The sequence below is a fragment of the Hippopotamus amphibius genome, chromosome 1 (assembly GCF_030028045.1).
Source record: "Hippopotamus amphibius kiboko isolate mHipAmp2 chromosome 1, mHipAmp2.hap2, whole genome shotgun sequence".
Classification (NCBI taxonomy): domain Eukaryota; kingdom Metazoa; phylum Chordata; class Mammalia; order Artiodactyla; family Hippopotamidae; genus Hippopotamus; species Hippopotamus amphibius.
Genome location: NC_080186.1, coordinates 74846770 through 74867415, shown reverse-complemented (window position 1 = coordinate 74867415; position 20646 = coordinate 74846770). Strand labels below are relative to the sequence as shown.

The following is a 20646-nucleotide window of genomic DNA, read 5'->3' as shown; positions in this document are numbered from 1 at the left end:
AAGCTGTCCAACCACAGAGTGAACTAATCGAAGACTTTTTGATATCCCTTGTCTTACTAGGAATAATGGGCATTTCCCTGGTAGTGCAGTGATGTTTGGTGTTTTTGTAAAGATATATCCCTTTCTACTACTTGTGACAACCATAGAGCTTATGTGACCACTGTGTGTAGAATAGCTGACAACTGTGAAGTTAGAATAACAATGATTCGTCATGCTCTTTTACACTGACAAGTACAAAACATTGCTTTATAGTTTCAGCTTCCTGGTAAGTACATTTCGTATCTTCTTTCAAATATTTCCCAGTCATCATGCCTGATGGACTGACAAGTTCAAAATCATTTTCTCGCAGGGAAAATTTAGTAAAACTTCACAACCTGGTTCAAGATAGAATGAAGTTCAGAAAATAAAAGAAGGTGGGTAAAGGAAAATGATGTCTGCATCAGGGCATACTTCACCTAGATTAAGGAGAAAAATGTAAAGTCATTTCTCTGCATAAGATCATCCCACCTTTATATTCACAAACGTATGTTTTTTTTTATGCAGTAAGGTAACAGATGCTAGACAATAGAGAATTTTAAAACCAAATCATACTCTTTTCCTTAGCGATAATCTATTAATAATAATCTAGTGACCACCCATTTTAATTAAAATAATGCAACCAATTTCTCTTTATAAATCTGGGCTGTCTATTGCTGTAGATATGACCAGTTGAATTAGCATATCTATATTTTGGCCCCCGCCATTCTCAGTTGTGTTCAGTCACGTGTGTCGTATTGTGCATGTGACATGTACAGTGATGGGTTATTTCATGAGAGAAATATTTACTCAACACTAACTCTTTGTCTGGTATTGGGTCAGTTTTATTACAAGAACCCAGTAGGTATTTGTATTTACTTTTTATAAAGAAGGAAATTGACTCAAGTAAATAGCCAAGCCAGGGTTAAAATCCAGGCCAAATTGATTTCAAAGCCCTTACTCATAGCATAATGTCACATTATCAATGAGACATGTCAATTGTGGTTCTGTCTTTATATAGTCCATGTCATTACTGAGCAAGACAGGAAGTAGTCTCTGAGCAGGACATGAAGCTGCCCAAATAGATGGCATCTGCATTCTATCCTGTCAAGTTGGCCTAGCTCATCTGCTTCCATATTATTTGCTCAGATTTCTTGAAGTCTGTATATCTAAATTATACTGCAGATCTATGTAATCAGAAATTTTAATGAGGTAGAGCCCAGGCATCAGTTTTAAATGCTTAGCAAATGATTCTAATGTGGATTAAACTATATTCTAGATTTTTCTATCTCCTGAAATAAAATTCTTAATTATTTATTGAAAACCTACTAAAGCACTCTGCCAAAGGCAAATTTTGCTACAAAGACCTGGTAATTCCCAGGAAATACATCTTATGATTTCCTGACATTTTCCCAGGGCATGGAAAGTGACCATCTCATTGACCAGAGATTGTCACCAGGGTATTTTAAATACAAAAAGAACTAATCAGCCCATATATACACCTATCAAACATAAGCAAAACAGGCTTAGTCACTTCCCTTGAGCTCATCAAGAAGCAACCTGGGATTGGCCTCTGTTTTTCTACTGGAAAGCAAGATATACAACTTCATGACCATAAACTTTGACCACCTTAGGGCAGTGAAACTATCTTGTATATGATGGATGCATGTCCTTTTGCATTTGCCCAGACCTATCATTTACAACACCTTGATGAACCCTAATATAAATCATGGACTTCAGCTGATATTGGTGTGTCAATGTAGGCTCATCAATTGTAACAAATGAACTACCGTGATGAGGATGTCACTAGCGCAGGAGGTTGTGTACAGATGGGGGTGATTGTGTGGGAATACTCAATTTTCTTGTGAACTTAAAACTACCTTAAAACATAAAGTTTATTACTTAAAAAATAGCACAAACTGTGTAATATTATCTCAAAGTATCAGAATTATTCAATAGGTATGAAAGTAATCAATTGTGAGTAATATTAATGATTTTTTAAAAATTGGAGCACATTGATCTAGTGATAATTAATTTGCTTAGATCTGTGTCTTACCTAGAGGAAGAGTATCATTAAATAACGGATTTTAAATCAACTTATTCCATTGTTTGCTTAATTCATCTGATGATAAATGTTGACCAAGATACCAATCATCATTTTACTTCCAAAAAAGAACAAGCAATTGGAATATTCTTTTCTAAACCACTAATAAGCTGTCTATATGCTTCTCATTAAGTTGACAGACTACGTTCTTAGTAAATGATCCACCATTTTCACTAGAAATGACAAGAGTGAAGAGTATTCTTTACATTCCAATTTATTTTTCTTTATTTATAGACCACTCACTGCATTATTGTTTGACTAGAGACAATCTCCTAATAAGTCTTAAAATGTCTTAACATTATCCGTCAAAGTGAAGGAGCATATTGTAGTTGCTTACATGTGAGTGTGTGTAATATATATATATATTTAAATATATATATTATGCTTTGTCCCTTTGTGGGACCTTCAATTCTAACTTTTTTGCCCCACATATATCTAAGAACTAGTCTGGGACCATGTATACTGCCAGCACGATGAGGTGAGGAACATAATCTCTCAACACCAATACTTAACATAGTGCATGGGTAGCTATTTACTTAGCCTTTTTGTGCCTCAGTTGACAGTTTGTTCGACATCTCTTGTGACAATCAAATACATCAAAGAAGAAGAAAGTATGGACTAACGTGAGGAGTTACCACAATCTTACTGAACTATAATGTTAATGTGGAGTGATAGGAAGCAATGGGATTGAGAATTGACAAAACTGACATTTGATCTTCACTTAATGGTAGGAGTGTTTTTGAGAGTTTGAAAGGTCCTGGGAGACCTTGACGATTTGAAGTTAACAAAATCTTATGTCACCAACACTGGTAGCTGGGCTAAGGCAGTGGAGAGTAAAGCTGCTTGAAATAAATTTTCCATCTCTACAGGAATCCAGCAGCACAAAGGAGCATTACAGTTTGAAAAAGGGCTCAACAAGTAAAGATGTTGGGTTCCCAGGACACCAGGGTTAAAACTCAAAAAAATAAAAAAAAGAAAAAAATAGAAAGGGCTATTCCCAGTGTGAATAAACAGCCATTCATCTAAAGCTCAGAGAGTTTAAGCACACCTAACACATTTTGAGAGTTTGTTTGCTTGGTGGCAAAGGAAATTTATTAACGGGATGTTAAGTGGTGTCATATTCAATACAAATGTAATTTGTTTTAGAGTGATTGGAATTTGCCCCAGATACCCAGAGAGAAAGAAGAATTTTGGAAGAAAACTGGAAGCCTAAAGCCTGGCCTTCTGATACTCTAGAGGTGGATATGGTGATATGACAAAATACTGAGGTAGTGAGGTCATCTTTTGAAGGCCCTAAATATGGAGAAGATGGATGGCAGTAGAATTTTAAGACTCAGGCTCACATGGGACTTTAAGTAGTTTAGGTCACCCTTACAAGCTAGAGGAATAGCAGTGACACTTCTAGCTCATGCGGAAGAATGATAAATGTCACAGAAATGGTGGACAAGGAGGCTATTTACCAAGACACTGCCAAATGTCAAGGGACTTGAGTCTCATGTTTTCACTCAGTTTAACTTGGAGCAAAATATGCTTTTGCAAGCTATTCCTATTATCCACAATCCATAAATGGCATCGATGCAAGAGCCACATAACTAAATATATCCAAAAACTAGTCAGTGATGGACATGGGGGAGAAAGTATTTCTTTTTTCACTTCCAGTTTTATTGAGATATAATTGACATACAACCTTGTAAAATTTAAGGTGTACATTATAATTATTTGACTAATATACATCATGAGATGATTATCACAATAAGATTGGTAAACATTCATCACCTCATACAGATTCAAAATAAAAGAAAAAGATAAAAAAAATTTTTTCTTGTGATGAAAACTCGTAGAATTTACTCTTTTAACAACTTTCATATATGAAATAAAGCAGTGTTAATTACATTTATCATGTTGTACATTACATCTCTACTAATTATCTTTTAACTGGAAGTTTGTACCTTTTGGCTACCTTTATCCAGTTCCCTCACACTCTACCCCCACCTCTGATAACCATGCATCTGATCTTTTCCTGTATAAGTATGTTTGTTTTTGAAGTATAATTGACCTACAACACTGTTAGTTCCTGGTACACAACATAGGGATTTGATATTTCTGTACATCGCAAAATTTTCACCATGATAAGTCTAGTTACCATCTGTTACCATACAAAGATATGTATGCAGGCCTGCAGTCTTGGAGCCGGTGTTGTCCTCCTCGTGGATGGGGTGGGGTGGGGGCAGGAGGGGAGTCCCAGGGCTGATCCAGGCTGCTAGTGGGTGAAGCTGCGTCCCAGGGTCGGGGAGTTGGGAGGATGTATTTCTTAAAGAAAGAAATTAACAGTAGTAGTAAGGCTAAAAGTAAAAGAAAATGTACATACATAGACCTCTGCAGTGAAGATTCAAGAACTTGTAAACATGAGTGTTTTACTTAATTCTGACAGCAAAAGACAAAGATCAGCCAATCTGAGATACAAGTACTAGATCTAACATGCAGATCTGTCTCTGCTTCATATCAATTTAGCTTCACAGGAATTTTGCCAAAACTATCTCCTTCAGAAAAGTACATAAAAACACTTTAGTCTTTTCTGCAAGGAGAAATATGTCATTTGTTATCCTACAAAATTTTGTGTGATAGTGGATGAGAAGACAAAATGCCTCCTTTTGGAAATGGTGTCAGAAAAAAATTCTTCACACAAACTGAAAATAATGCTTCAGCAAAGAAGACACTTGAAATGCATGTTTCAAGCTTAAAATGTTTATTTTTTCAAATATATATCATATGTATGAAATGAGAATATCAATGGAAAGTGTGTTTATATCCTACTATCCTACTTATTTGTCAGGATTCTCTAGAGAAACAGAACCATAAGAGGTAGGTGTGTGTGTGTGTGTGTGTGTGTAAAGAGATTTACTTTAATTACCTTGTATGATTATGAAGGCTGGCAAGTCTAAAATCTAGAGTGGGCTAGTAGGCTAGAGACCCAGGAAGAGGGTCTCTGCTTGATAGTACAGTTCAAGTCCAAAGGCCATCAGGATGGGGAACAAGGAAAGAGCCAATGTTGCAGTTTCTGGTAACATTCCTTCTCACTTGGGGGAGGTCAGCCTTTTTCTATCAAGGTCTTCAACTGATTAGATGAGACCCACCCACATTATGGAGAGCAATTTGCTTTACGCAAAGGCTACTGATTTAAATGTTAATCTTATTCAAAAACACCCTCACAGAAACATCCAGAACAATGTTTGACCACATATTTGGGCACCATGGCCCCAGTCGAGTTGACGTATAAAAGCAACCATCACCATATTTATACAATACCTTGATTTTTAAAACCCAAACTTGTTTTCCAAAATCATAAACACATTATTAGTCATCCTAAATATAAATTATTTCTTTGCCTGCTTACAATTATTCAACAAATAATAAACTTGTCACAACTCATATTAGTATCAGCATTTCAGGCATAGACATCTTTGGCATTTACTCAAGTAGTCAGTAAATTAGCTCAAAATGTGCTACAGAATTATGTGTTTACTCAATAACCATAGAAAGGGAGTGTGAGAGTCCACTATTCCAAGAAAAGTTTCTCTTCCTCTAGATAACTTTACATTCAAAGCACCTGGAACATTTGCTAATATTTGACACACATGCAAGACCAGTTTGCTGAAAGAACTGCTGGTTAAGAATCCCAACTTGAAGACCAATTGTACTGGGCACGTGCTGGGCATTCAGAAAACGCACATGGATTACATGAATAGAAGCTGGCTATGTGTAGCACGCGTTCCTCCTTGCTTCTTGAGATAGCATAAGCTAAAAATATTGAAACCTCGATATCAGTTATTACACACACACTTTCCTTAAACAATTTTTAAAAAAATCATTTAGTCTGGGCTTTGTGTTTCTGATATCATTGAGTGGTGCTCAAACTAATTTTTGAAAAATTTTGAAATTCACCTTTTTATACATGCTTGCACCCAGTTCTTAATGTAAATATGTGCATTTCTATTTTCTTTATTATATATTCCTTTCTTCTTTTTAAATGTCTTTCTTTACTCTTACTATCCCTTCTTTTTTACATTTCTCATTTCTGTTTTTTTCTTTACAGTGTTTTAGGTTTAATATTGCCCTTCCCCATCTCCTGTAGTATTATTTAGTACTTCAATAAACATTTGAAAACAGACATAGGCCTAGAGAACAAATGTATGGACAGCAAGGGGGAAGGGGGGAGATGAATGGAAGATCGGGATTGACATATATACACTATTGATACTACGTATAAAATAGATAACTAATGAGAATCTACTATATAGCTCAGGAAACTCTACTCAGTGCTCTGTGATGACCTAATGGGTAGGAAACCCAAAAAGAGGGGATATATGTGTACGTAGAGCTGATTCACTTTGTGGTACAGCAGAAACTAACACAACATTGTAAAGCAACTATACTCCAATAAAAATGAATTTTTAAAAAAAGAAACAACCAGGGGGGATTGGAATGGCCCAGAGGAAGCAGAGGGAGTAACAGAGAGGCAAAAATCTTGACAGTTTAATAAGGAAACCTTAATGGTTTAATAAAAATTCCAGAAACAAACATTCTGAAACCAGATCTGCAATCAACATAAAATGTTTTTATTTTTATGAAGGTGGGACTGACTGTTCTCTGCACAGATATGATGATGGTCAATTAGAGCTAGAATACAAATCTTAATTTAATCAGAGATAGTAAATGTGCTTGTTCCTATCAAACATTGATTTTAATTTTTGTATGAAAGTAATAATGACCAATTTTAGAATAGTATTGGTGCTTAGATAGTTATCATTATTTATCAATAATTATAGAAGATTACAAACTTGGATTTCCAAGGGCAGTGAGGAATAAAGTAAATAATACTCATTCATATGGGCACACCATGTTTCCAAACATCACAATAAAATCTGCTTATCTTGCAAGACTCAGATATTATTTACTCTAGTAAGCCTTCTCAGAATTCCTGCCCTTATGTCTAGGTTAGGCACTCCTCCTCTGTACACCGATGACCGGATTTATCACCCCATTATAATACTTTTTTTTTCTTTCTTTCTAACTTTTTATTGTATAATAATTTTATTTTTACAGAAAAGTTTGGAAAATAGTACAAAGAGTTTTTATATATCCTTCACGCAGATTCCCCAAAAGTTAACATTTTACCATATGTGCTTTATCTGCTATATGTACCTGTTTTTTTTTCTCAGAACCATTTGAGAGTAAGTTGCAAACATGATGCTCCTGTATCCACTAATACTTTAATGTGCATTTCCTAAAAATAAAGGCATTTTCTAACATAACCACAGTGTAGTATCAAAATTAGCAAATTAAATGTGAGACAATATCTATAGACTTTATATTTTACTAGTTGTCTCATTAATGTCCTTTATAACAAAAGAAAAACATTGTTTTCTGTTGCAGGATCACATGTTGTATTTAGTTATTGTGTTCTGTTTTCTTTTCTTTTTTTAACTTATTTTTTTATTTTTTACAATAAACTGCATATATTTAGAGTGTACAATTTGGTATTCCAGTCTCCCAATTCATTCCCCCCCCAACCCTCCCCACTTTCCCCACTTGGTGTCCATATGTTTGTTCTCTACATCTGTATCTCTGTTTCTGCCTTGCAAACCAGTTGATTTATACCATTTTTCTATAGTCCACATATATGTGTTAATATACAATATTTGTTTTTCTCTTTCTGACTCACTTTACTCTGTATGGCAGTCTCTAGGTCCATCCATGTCTCTACAAATGTCCCAGTTTCATTGCTTTTTACAACTGAGTAATATTCCATTGTATGTATGTACCACATCTTTTTTATCCATTCATCTGTTGATGGACATTTAGGTTGCTTCCATATCCTGGCTATTGTAAATAGTGCTGCAATGAACATTGGGATGCATGTGTCTTTTTGAATTATGGTGTTCTCTCCGTATATGCCCAATAGTGGGATTGCTGGGTCATATGGTAGTTCTATTTTTAGTTTTTCAAGGAACCTCCATACTGTTTTCCATAGTGGCTGTATCAATTTACATTCCCACCAGCAATGTAAGAGCATTCCTTTCTCTCCACACCCTCTCCAGCATTTACTGTTTGTAGATTTTCTGATGATGCCCATTCTAACCAGTGTGAGGTGATAACTCATTGTAGTTTTGATTTGTATTTCTCTAATAATTAGTGACGTTGAGCTGCTTTTCCTGTGCCTCTTGGCCATCCATATGTCTTCTTTGGAGAAATGACTCTTTAGGTCTTCTGCCCATTTTTTGAGTGGGTTGTTTGTTTTTTGATATTGAGCTGGATAAACTGTTTATATATTTTGGAGATTAATCCTTTGTTGATTCGTTTGCAAATATTTTTTCCCATTCTGAGGGTTGTCTTCTCATCTTGCTTATAGTTTGCTTTGCTGTGCAGAAGCTTTGAAGTTTCATTAGGTCCCACTTATTTATTTTTGTTTTTATTTCCATTATTCTAGGGGGTGAATCAAAAAAGATCTTGCTGTTATTTATGTCGAAGAGTGTTCTTCCTATGTTTTCCTCTAGGAGTTTTATAGTGTCTGGCCTTACATGTAGGTCTTTAATCCATTTTGAGTTTATTTTTGTGTATGGTGTTAGGAAGTGTTCTAATTTCCTTCTTTTCCATGTAGCTGTCCAGTTTTCCCAGCACCATTTATTGAAGAGGCTGCCTTTCTCCATTGTATATCCTTGCCTCCTTTGTCATGGATTAGTTGACCATAGTTTATCTCTGGGCTTTCTATCCTGTTCCATTGATCTATATTTCTGTCTTTGTGCCAGTACCATACTGTCTTGATCACTGTAGCCTTGTAGTATAGCCTGAAGTCAGGAAGCCTGATTCCACCAACTCCATCTTTCCTTCTCAAGATTGCTTTGGCTATTCGGGGTCTTTTGCGTTTCCATACAAATCGTAAAATTTCTTGTTCTAGTTCTGTGAAAAATGCCATTGGTAATTTGAACGGGATTGGATTGAATCTGTAAGTTGCTTTCAGTAATATAGTCATTTTCACAATGTTAATTCTTCCAATCCAGGAACATGGTATGTCCCTCCATCTGTTTGTGTCTTCTTTGATGTCTTTCATGAGTATCTTATAGTTTTCTGAGTACAGGTCTTTTACCTCCTTGGTTAGGTTTATTCCCAGGTATTTTATTCTTTTGGTTGCAAAGGTGAATGGGATTGTTTCCTTAATTTCTCTTTCTGATCTTTCATTGTTGGTGTATAGAAATGCAAGAAATTTCTGTGTGTTAATTTTGTATCCTACAACTCTACCAAATTCATTGATTAGCTTGAGTAGTTTTCTGGTGGCATCTTTAGGATTTTCTGTGGATAGTATCATGTCATCTGCAAACAGTGACAGTTTGACTTCTTTTCCAATTTGGATTCCTTTTATTTCTTTTTCTTCTCTGATTGCTGTGGCTTCCAAAACTATGTTGGATAGTAGTGTTGAGAGTGGACATGCTTGTCTTGTTCCTGATCTTAGAGGGAATGCTTCCAGTTTTCCACCATTGAGAATGATGTTTGTTTGCTGTGGGTTTGTCATATATGGCCTTTATTATGTTGAGGTAGGTTCCCTCTATGCCCACCTTCTGGAAAGTTTTTATCATAAATGGGTGTTGAATTTTGTCAAAAGCTTTTGCTGCATCTATTGAGATGATCATGTGATTTTTATCCTTCTGTTTGTTAATATGGTGTATCCCATTGATTTGCATGTACTGAAGAATCCTTGCATTCCAGGGATAAACCCCACTTGATCATGGTGTATGATCCTTTGAATGTGTTGTTGGATCCTGTTGGCTAGTATTTTGTTGAGGATTTTTGCGTCTAAATTCATCAGTGATATTGGTCTATAGTTTTCTTTTTTTGTAGTATCTCTATCTGGTTTTGGTATCAGGGTGATGGCGGCCTCATAAAATGAGTTTGGGAGTGTTCCATACTCTGCAATGTTTTGGAAGAGGTTGAGAAGGATGGGTGTTAGCTCTTCTCTAAATGTTTGATAAAATTCACCTGTGAATCCATCTGGTCCTGGACTTTTGTTTGTTGGGAGATTTTTAATTACAGTTTCAATTTCATTACTTGTGATTGGTCTGTTCATATTTTCTATTTCTTCCTGATTCAGCTTGGAAGGTTATACCTTTCTAAGAATTTGTCCATTTCTTCCAGGTTGTCCATTTTATTGGCATATAGTTGCTTGTAGTAGCCTCTTATGGTGCTTTTTATTTCTGTGGTGTCCGTTGTAACTTCTCCTGTTTTATTTCTGATTTTATTGATTTGAGTCCTCTCCCTCTTTTTCTTGATGAGTTTTGCTAAAGGTTTATCAATTTTATTTATCTTCTCAAAGAACCAGGTTTTAGTTTTATTGATTTTTGCTATTGTTTTCTTTGTCTCTATTTCATTTAATTCTGCTCTGATCTTTATGATTTCTCTCCATCTACTAACTTGGGGTTTTGCTTGTTCTTCTTTCTCTTGTTTCTTTAGGTGTAAGGTTAGATTGTTTATTTCGGATTTCTCTTGTTTCTTGAGGTAGGATTGTATTGCTATAAACTTCCCTCTTAGAACTGCCTTTGCTGCATCCCATAGGTTTTGGATCATTGTGTTTTCATGGTCATTTGTCTCTAGGTATTTTGTGATTTCCTCGTTGATTTCTTCAGTGATATGTTGGCTATTTAGTAGCATATTGTTTAGCCTCCCTGTGTTTGTGTTTTACACAGTTTTTTTCCTGTAATTGATTTCTAATCTCATCGCGCTGTGGTCAGAAAAGATGCTTGATATGATTTCAATTTTCTTGAATTTACCAAGGCTTGATTTATGACCCAAAATGTGATCGATTCTGGAGAATGTTCCATGTGCAATTGAGAAGAATGTGTAATCTATTGTTTTTGGATGTAATGTCTTATAGATATCTATTAAATCAAGCTGATTTATTGTGTCATTTAAAGCTTGTGTTTCCTTATTTATTTTCTGTGTGGATGATCTGTCCATTGGTGTCAGTGGGGTGTTAAAGTCCCCCACTATGATTGTGTTACTATTTCCTCTTTCATAGTTGTTAGCATTTGCCTTATGTATTGAGGTGCTCCTATATTGGGTGCATATATATTTATAATTGTTACCTCTTCTTCTTGGATTGATCCCTCAATCTTTATGTAGTGTCCTTTCTTGTCTCATAACATTTTTTATTTTAAAGTCTATATTATCTGATATGAGTATTGCTACTCCAGCTTTCTTGTGATTCCCATTTACATGGAATATCTTTTTCCATCCCCTCACTTTCCGTCTGTATGTGTCCCTAGGTCTGAAGTTGCTTTCTTGTAGACAGCATATATATGGGTTTTGTTTTTGTGTCCATTCAGCCAGTCTGTGTCTTTTAGTTGGTGCATTTAATCCATTTACATTCAAGGTAATTATTGATATGTATGTTCCTATTACCATTTTCTTAATTGTTTTGGTTTTGTTTTTGTAGGTCTTTTTCTTCTCTTATGTTTCCCGCTTAGAGAAGTTCCTTCAGCATTTGTTGTAGGGCTGGTTTGGTGGTGCTGAATCCTCTTAGCTGTTGCTTTTCTGTAAAGCTTTTGATTTCTCCATCAAATCTGAATGAGATCCTTGCTGGGTAGAGTATTCTTGGTTGTAGGTTCTTCCCTGTCATCACTTTAAATATATCATGCCACTCCCTTCTGGCTCGCAGAGTTTCTGCTGAGAAATCAGCTGTTAACCTGATGGGAGTTCCCTTGTATGTTATTTGTCATTTTTGCCTTGTTGCTTTTAATAACATTTCTCTGTCTTTAATTTTTGTCAATTTGACTACTATATGTCTTGGCGTGTTTCTCCTTGGGTTTATCCTGCCTGGGACTCTCTGTGCTTCCTGGACTTGGGGAGCTATTTCCTTTCCCATGTTAGGGAAGTTTTCAACTATAATCTCTTCCAATATTTTCTCAGGTCCTTTCTCTCTCTCATCTCCTTCTGGGACCCCTATAATGCGAATGTTGGTGCATTTAACATTGTCCCAGAGGTCTCTTAGGCTGTCTTCAGTTCTTTCCATTCTTTTTTCTTTATTCTTTTCTGCATCAGTGATGATCACCATTCTGTCTTCCAGGTCACTTATTCGTCCTTCTGCCTCAGTTAATCTGCTTTTGGTTCCTTCTAGTGTATTTTTCATTTCAGTTATTGTGTTGCATATCTCTGTTTGTTTGCTCTTTACTTCTTCTAGGTCTTTGGTAAACTTTTCTTGCACCTTTTCAATCTTTGCATCCAATCTTTTTTCAAAGTCCTGGATCATCTTCACCATCATTATTCTGAATTCTTTTTCCAGAAGAGTGCCTATCTCCTCTTCATTTAGTTGTTTTTCTGGGGTTTTATCCTGTCCCTTCATTTGGTACAAAATCTTTTGCCTTTTCATTTTCTCTGTCTTTCTGTGGCTGTGATTTTCAGTTCCATAAGATGAAATAGTGCTGATACTTCTTGATTCTGCTCTCTGCCCTCTTGTGGCGGAAGCTGTCTAGGAGGCTGGTGGGTGCTTCCTGATGGGTGGGACTGATGGTGGGTCCGGCTGAGGGGGTGTAACTCAGTAAAACTTTAATCCAATTTGGTGGGTGGAGCTCAGTGACACTTTAATCTGCTTGTCTGCCCATGGGTGGGGCTGTGTTCCCACCCTGGTGGTCTTTTGGCCTGAGGCAACTCAGCACTGGAGCTTACAGGCTCTTTGGTGGAGCCAATGGTGGAGTGTGGAAGGGCTCACGCCAATGAGCACTTCTCAGAACCCCTGCTGCCAGTGTCCCTGTCTCCTCAGTGAGCCACAGCTGCCCCCCACCTCTGCAAGCAACCCTCCAACACGAGCAGGTAGGTCTGGTTCAGTCTCCTGTGGGGTCACTGCTCCTTCCCCCAGGTCCTGGTGAGCACACTTTTTTGTGTGCCCTCCAAGAGTGGAGTCTCTATTTCCCCCAGTCCTGTGGAGGTCCTGCAATCAAATCCCACTGGCTTTCAAAGCCTGATTCTCTGGGGATTCCTCCTCCCGTTGCTGGACCCCCAGGTTAGGAAGCCTGACGTGGGGCTCAGAACCCTCAGGACTTTTGCGTTATAACTGTTCTCCAGCTTGTGAGTCACCCACCCAGCATTTATGGGATTTGATTTTAACGTGATTGCACCCTTCCTTCCATCTCATTGCGGCTTCTCCTTTGTCTTTGTATGCGGGGTGGTTTTTTTTTGGTGAGTTCCAGTGTCTTTCTGTCGATGGTTGTTCAGCAGTTAGTTGTAATTCTGATGCTCTTGCAAAAGGAGTGAGCGCACGTCCTCCTACTCTGCCTACTCTTGATTCTTCCCCATTATAATACTTTTGTGAATTTATTTATCTGCCTCTGTATGATAAACTCTCCAGTAGTAGAAACATATATTACTTGATCATGATATGTTCCAGTTATTGACTGCTGCACAGCAAATGACTTCAAAAATGTGTGGTTTGAAACAACAATCATTTACTTTGTTCACAAATCTGCCCTTCAAGACAGGATTTGGCAAGGCTGGTTTGTCTTTGTTCTACACAGTAGCAGTGGGATAGCTGAACTAGGACTAGAAAATCTATTTCCAAGATGGCTTCATTGAATGGTTGGCATGTTAGTTACCTATTACTGCATAAGAATTTAACTCAAATTTATCAGCTTAGAAAGGCAATAAACATTTGGGTTTTTTTTCACATAATTTCTCTGGGTTAGGATTTGGAAATAGCTGAGTGGTTCTGCTCGTGGTTCTGCTCATGACACTGCACCCAAGACACTGACTAGGGCTGCAGGCATATGAAGGCTTAACTGAGGCTGTAGAATCTGCTTCTGAGATAGTTCACTCAGATAAATGATGATCTGGTACTGGCTATGAGCAGAAGGCCAGTTTCCTCACCTTTTGGACCTCTCCATAGAACTGCTTCAGTGAACATAGCTAGCTTTCCCCTAAGTAATCCAGGCAAGAACAAAACAGAAGTTGCAATAGCTTTTTATATTTAGCCTAAGAAGCCACATACTGCTGTTTCTGCAGTATCCTATTGGTTACACAGTTCCACTTTATTTAGTGTGGGAGGGCACTATACAAGGTCATGATACCAGAAGGCAGTGATTAATTTGGGCCACATTAGAGGCTGACTACCACAGCTGACACTTTGGTATTGGCTGTTACCTGGGCTTCCCCATCAGACTCTTTGGGCTTTTTCACAGCATAGTGACAAAGTCTCAAGAGAAAGAAGATGCAAAGTAACCAAAATGCAAGAAGTGGCAAGTGGCGCAATGGTTGGGTCAATTTGGGGATATGTATTCAGAAATTGGCACTACATCATTTCTACTTTATTCTACCTGTGAAAGCAGTTATTTATCTCACACAGAATACTCAATAGGAAGAATATAAAACATTTTTGTGGTCATATGTAATCCCTGACATGATAGCTTTTACAATCATGTATGGCTTCTGAACTTAGCACAATGTTTGGAATTCAGTAGCCATTCACTATTGATTAGTATAAGTGTATACCATAATCATTTTAGAATTCAGATTTTTACACATATTAGTACATTCACAAATAAAAGGATAAAAGCTGCTTTTATGTTCCAGTTAAAATTTACATTATGTTATTTAAGGTTAGACTTTTAGCATTGCTCTTTCAAAAAGAGAATATCAAATTGTGGAAGCTATTTTTTCAAAACAGCTTTGTAAAAATGAGCCTTGAGTAGAACCTGAGGTGATTAAAGGCAATTAAATGTCATCATAATATTTTTTATTATTTAATATTGAATTAGTAGATAGTATATATCACATCCATTAAGAATGGAATTCACAGACTTTCTTTCAAAGATACAAGGGTCTTATAAGCTAGAAATCAGAGAAAAGTTAAGCAGGAAGGTACAGGAAGTTTCTAGGTAACTTATAAAGCATGGCTTACTCATGACTTCAGCAGAAATGACCCAGCTTCAGCAGAAATGTGTAATTCTAAACATTTCAGGGCAGGTATCACAATACAAAGATACACCCAACTCTGAGCAAGACTCCTTTAGTTAAAGAAAACACTTGAGACATTAATGTCTATGATGTCAGCTTTTTAACAAAAGCTGACTGCATTTTTGAAAAATAGTGAAATAAAATTACAATCCTGCTGAGTCCAGTTTCACCTTTAGACACTTCTTTGCAACCAAATTATAAAGGTTTTATAAAAGCAAGGCAGACATTTAATTACTATCACAAGAGCAGCACCATCCCAATATAACATTCAGTAGCACATATTATCAATCAAATTGAATTTTTAAGACTGTTTTGTGCAGAATACACACTCGATTATATACTCTGTGTCATGAATAGTTTTCTAAGGACCTTAATCCATATTGGCTTTAATCCTCTTTCCTAGGCTTCTTTGCAGGATTAAATCTGGAGTGAGAAATTGTAATGAATAGATAAACAGCTCAGTACAGTATCTAAGAGTAGTATGCAAACGATAGACAGACTGGCTTTTGTTGCTATTTCATAGCTAAGCATAAACTGCAGCAACTTGACTGTGACCTGAATAATCAGAAAGGAAGAAAAAAAAACCTTTGCCTTAATTTTCACCTTGAATAACTGTGCTGAAGTTTTATTATAAAAGAAATTGCCCATAACGTCTTCTCTTCATTAGCACTTGTCCTAGTAAATAATTTTGAAAACAGCAAATTCTTTAATATTTCCTATACTAAATGCTGTGCACCGTGAAGGTAAGGTAACACAGACAGATGATGTGCATTAGCAACAACAGCAACAGCAACAACAAAGAAACAACTCCTGCTAAACTTTTTACTGGAAATTAACAGATAGAAAAAAGTTTCCTCCACAAATATTTAAACTTGATTCTAAAATATGAGAACAAGCCAGGTTTCAGGAAAGTGCAGGATGATGGACTATCAGAAGGTGACTGTGGCTGAAGTGCAGAAGTGAAGCAAGAGGGAGAGTGATACAACATGAGTTTGGAGAGTAGACAAGCAATAGTGCATCCCTGTAGGCAGGAAGTGGATGCCATGATTTGAAAAACAAACAAACAAACAAACAAACAACAAAAAGACTTCTTTCCAAGGACAATGGGAAGATAGAGATGACTTTTAAGTTAGAAAGTATTTTTATCATATGAGAGTTTAGTGAATAGATTGTAAGTGTGCAAAGTGAAACTATGGAGTCAAGTTAGGAGATAATTCAGATTGGAGATGATAGTCGCTTACGCTAAGGTAGAAGCAATGATGATGGAGTGGAGCAGACATATTTGAAATACATTATGTAGAACCAGTGGAACTAGGGGGTGGATTGCAGACTCAATCTATGAAAGATGGCAGTATCAGGAAAGACTATCAGTTTTCTGAATTGAGCAACTGTTTCAGCTTTAATGCCATTTAGTGAGATGGGAGAAGATTAAGGGGAAATAAGATTTGGGGAAAACTCAATATTTCTGTTTGGGGATACATTCACTCTGAAATGCTTATGAAATCTGAGAAAGTCAAATATTCTTTCAGTCATAGAAGTAAAAATATCAGAAAAAAATGTCAGTACCATGAATGTAAGTATGGCAGTTAACAACATAAAGATGATTTTAAAGTCATAGGAATGGACAAACTCATCTAGCAGGAAAACATAAAGTTGAGGACCAAGAACTAAGTTTTGCAAAGAATTTTAATAGTTGCATATGAAAATAACAGCTAAAACCTTTGGAATAAAACCAGTAGAGCATAGTGTTGTAAAAATTAAAAGGGTTTTTCAAAAAGAGAATGGTCAACTATGTTGAAAGATGCTTCAAAGTCCAATAAGATAAGCACAGAAAATGGCAATTTCAGTGGCCTGGTGGGGACAAAAGACTAATTAGAAAAGTTAACAGAATAATAAGTTTTTGGAAAAATGAAGGCATTAGGAGATTCTCTCAAAATATTTTACCATGAAGAGAAGCAAAGTAATGTAGAGATAATAGTGAGCACATGCAGGATCAAGGGTAGATTTTTGGTAAGATGGGAAATACTCTCACAATTTATATACTAATGGGAATTATACACAGTAGAAAAGGAGAAAATGATGAAGAAAAGATGGGGTTATTGTCAGAACATCCCTGTCTGGCTTAGGTAGAGACAAAACAAGGAATGGGAGTGATGGAAGGTTGGAGTGATAAAAGAAAAAGCCAATTCCTTAAGAAGATTAGAAGGATGTAGTATAGAAAACAGGAGAAAACAGGAGCAGATGGAACAAGGTGTGAAATAATTATTTAAGAGAGTGAGAAATGAATTTGATAGGAAAACACAGCAGAACTGATATGGAGAATCAGGGACCTGTTTGAGGTTTGTAATTATGAATTTAAAGTGAAAACAGCACTGTGTGATTTTCTCTGGCAATCTTCATTTCTTTACGTACAGGCACAGAGGAGAAAAGAATTTGGTTTCTCTAGGGGTGGAGATAGTATATCAGATGATAACAGAGGGAGAGAGGAGTGTTTGACAAAATGTGATTATAACTGTAGACTAGGGAACTAAACTTGGACAAATAATTCAGGAATATGAGAGGGAAGAGGCAAAGAGATAGTGAGAAAAGGTGGAGTCATGTCTTAAGCTTTCAAGGAAGTTGAAGAATTACAGGAGTTGTGGTTCTAGAGTTGTAGAAGTATAGAAAGTTATGGTTAAATATTGGGATGTTGGAAATCCTGATCTAAAAGAAGGATGAGTTTCTGATGATGACAACATCCAACGTGTATCCAGAAGAGCAGATGGCTGAGGTGGAGTGGAAGAAATAGTCATTGGAGGTGGAGTGGAAAAGAACTGAGATTCCAGTTTCCGTAGAGATCGCTGATACATAAGTCACAAGAATGTGTGAAGGAGAGGAAGAATGTAAGCCAGGAACAGTTTTCAATGTGTATAGTAAACCAGATTTCAGTCACTACACCTACAAGGAATACAGTATATTTATTTCATTGAACTGTTCTTTTTAATGCAATCAGATTTATTTGTCTTTGGTTTACATGATCTCATGAAAAATGGAATTTTTCAATATGGTTTTTCAATTATGTATCCTGAAAATGTATGCATTACAAACCAAAACACCTTATCACTGCAGTTCTGGGAATTGTTGAATCCAGAAATGATTGAGAATAGCTGCTGGTGAAGCAAGACAACACCAGGGAAGTCATAGAAGAGCTAGACACCTAGGGGCAGGGGAAAGAAAGATATTCCGTAGCAAACACATGTGAATGGAAGGAGAGTATGAATGTAGAACAGAAGCCACATGATTGTTAGAAAGACATCAATTAGATATTCAAATCTTTTCTCCACTATGTATGACCTGAAGTCTTGATTGTTACATTGTCCAGTTTCTTATACATTAACATAGAGATAATAGGACCTACACCATCTGGTTGTTTTAAAGGTTAAATGAGGAGAAATATGTAAAGCCCATTTATTATACTGGGTGTAGGCTAAGACAGTATAACAAAAAGACCTAAAATTATAGTTACTTGAAAAAAAAAAAGTTTCTCTGCCACCTAACAGACCAGGGTGGGTAGGTGAGCCCTGCTTCACAAAGCCATCCAGGGACTTACTTTTCTTCCATATCAATGTTTTCTCAAAACCTATGGCATGACCACACTCATGGTTGACCGTGGCTGACCTCCACAGCTGCATTCCTGTTTTGGGAGCAAGAAAGAGAGGAAGTCTAGGGCAGACAGATTGTCTTCAATAATTTGAAACACGTTGTACATGTTATTTCGACTTGCACATGGACAGTGTTGTCTCTAGCAGACCAGCCTGTTTCTCAGCCTTAATTTTGGAGTTTTGGGGTCTAGTATCAAAATAAATAAGAGGAAAATGGATCCTGGAAGAGAGCTGTAGTCTCCATCACAGCATCTACCACAATACTTGACTTGGTCGATATTATAACTAATCATTAGCTCCACTAATTACCTTTTTCAGGAATACCTTCATTCATTCTTTATAGACTTTACTAGATTTTAAGTGCAAACACATTGGATTTTTATTTATAAGTATATAGTAAAATTGGATACCTTGATGATTATTAATGTATCTCCACCAACATTTCAGGAACACTCTGCAAGTACAAGTGTTTAACCTGGTATTTTACTGAGCTATTCCTGTAAGAAGATGACAGCATACCACATGGTTTAAGTATATGGAGAACTTTAATTTGGAGTCTACACTCAAACATTTATGTCTGGATGTGGGTGGAGATGAATCTATTATTTGACCAAGTGCAGCAAATTTATGTCTGTGGACCCAGCCCAAGTAAAACTGCTCATAAGTAAGAAGTTAATAAAAATGACCATAAATCAAGTTCTATTCAGTTAATTCAGTAAATAGCCTCCCAGCCATATAGTATCTCTGCCAAAAAAAAAAATCTGTGACTGTCTAGTTTTGTTACCTCTATTTTACTTATTAAGCATTTTTTTTTTTTTGGTTTATGAATACATCTGATTGTTCAGCATATATCCAGTGAAGCAAGAGAACATTTGCCTCTGATTCCATCAAAGCACTTCCAATAATGATTCTATGCTGAATAAAGCAGCTGTAGCAGCACTAGGGACATGTAAATCAGGATGTTAATGAAGAACTGAATAGGCTCACATTTAAAGATTTCCCAGGATTATGGTTCATAGAACTAAAATAGGTCATTACAACTAAAAGTCAATTTTATTGGGGAGATAAGACACAACTTCTATTGGCAAATGAAGACCTTTGTAACAGGGACTTTGTAAAGTCAATGAAAAAATACAACTAATTACATTTAAAACAATAGTGTATATATATATGTATATATATAGTGTATATATAGACACAATAGTGTGTATGTATATATATACACTATATAGTGTATATATGCATACAATAGTGTATATATATGTATATATGTGTGTGTGTGTATATATATATGTATAGGGAAAAGTACCTTCTCATTTCCCTCCTTTTGGTCAATATGTACCCTCTCCTTTAAAGCCATTTTATATTTTACCTTCTCCAAGAGATTTTCCTTGATTATTCCCTATACTCTTATGTTTATTTTTAATACTTTAAAATTATTTTAAAACTTTAAAGACGTTGATATATGACTCTGTAAAGCAAAAACAATATTTTTATGATTTCATTGTTCACATGCTAACATTATTATAAATATAAATAGAGAAAGAAACTGACATATAGTTAGTTAGCATATGTTATGTGTCAGTTTCATTCACATACATATTTTCATTTAATCCAATGCAGTATTGTGTGATGGTTGAAAATCATGTTCCAGAATCAGATAGTCCTAGATTTGAATTGCCTATTTGATAATTTTTGTGTGACTAACCTTAGTCAAAGTAAGCCTAAATTTCCTCATTTTGATAATTACAGAAGCTACTCATCAGTGTTGCTGGATGGTGAAGTAATGCATGCAAATCACTTAGATTATCTTGATATCAGAGTAAACAGTAAATAAATATCAGTTATTACTGTTGTTATTACTAATTACTTCTGAAACCGAAGATATTCTAA

General features: G+C 36.1%; 1 long non-coding RNA gene across 1 annotated transcript in view; it reads right to left on the bottom strand.

The window, feature by feature from the left end:
* Positions 1 to 322: 322 nt before the first annotated feature.
* LOC130841365 (uncharacterized) overlaps positions 323 to 20646 on the bottom strand; it is a 32980-nt gene continuing 12656 nt past the window's right edge. The window contains exons 2-3 of the long non-coding RNA XR_009050225.1: positions 4263 to 4429; positions 323 to 455 (exon numbers count right to left, since the gene is read on the bottom strand). This is a non-coding gene — a long non-coding RNA (uncharacterized LOC130841365). The remainder of the gene's footprint in view (positions 456 to 4262; positions 4430 to 20646) is intronic.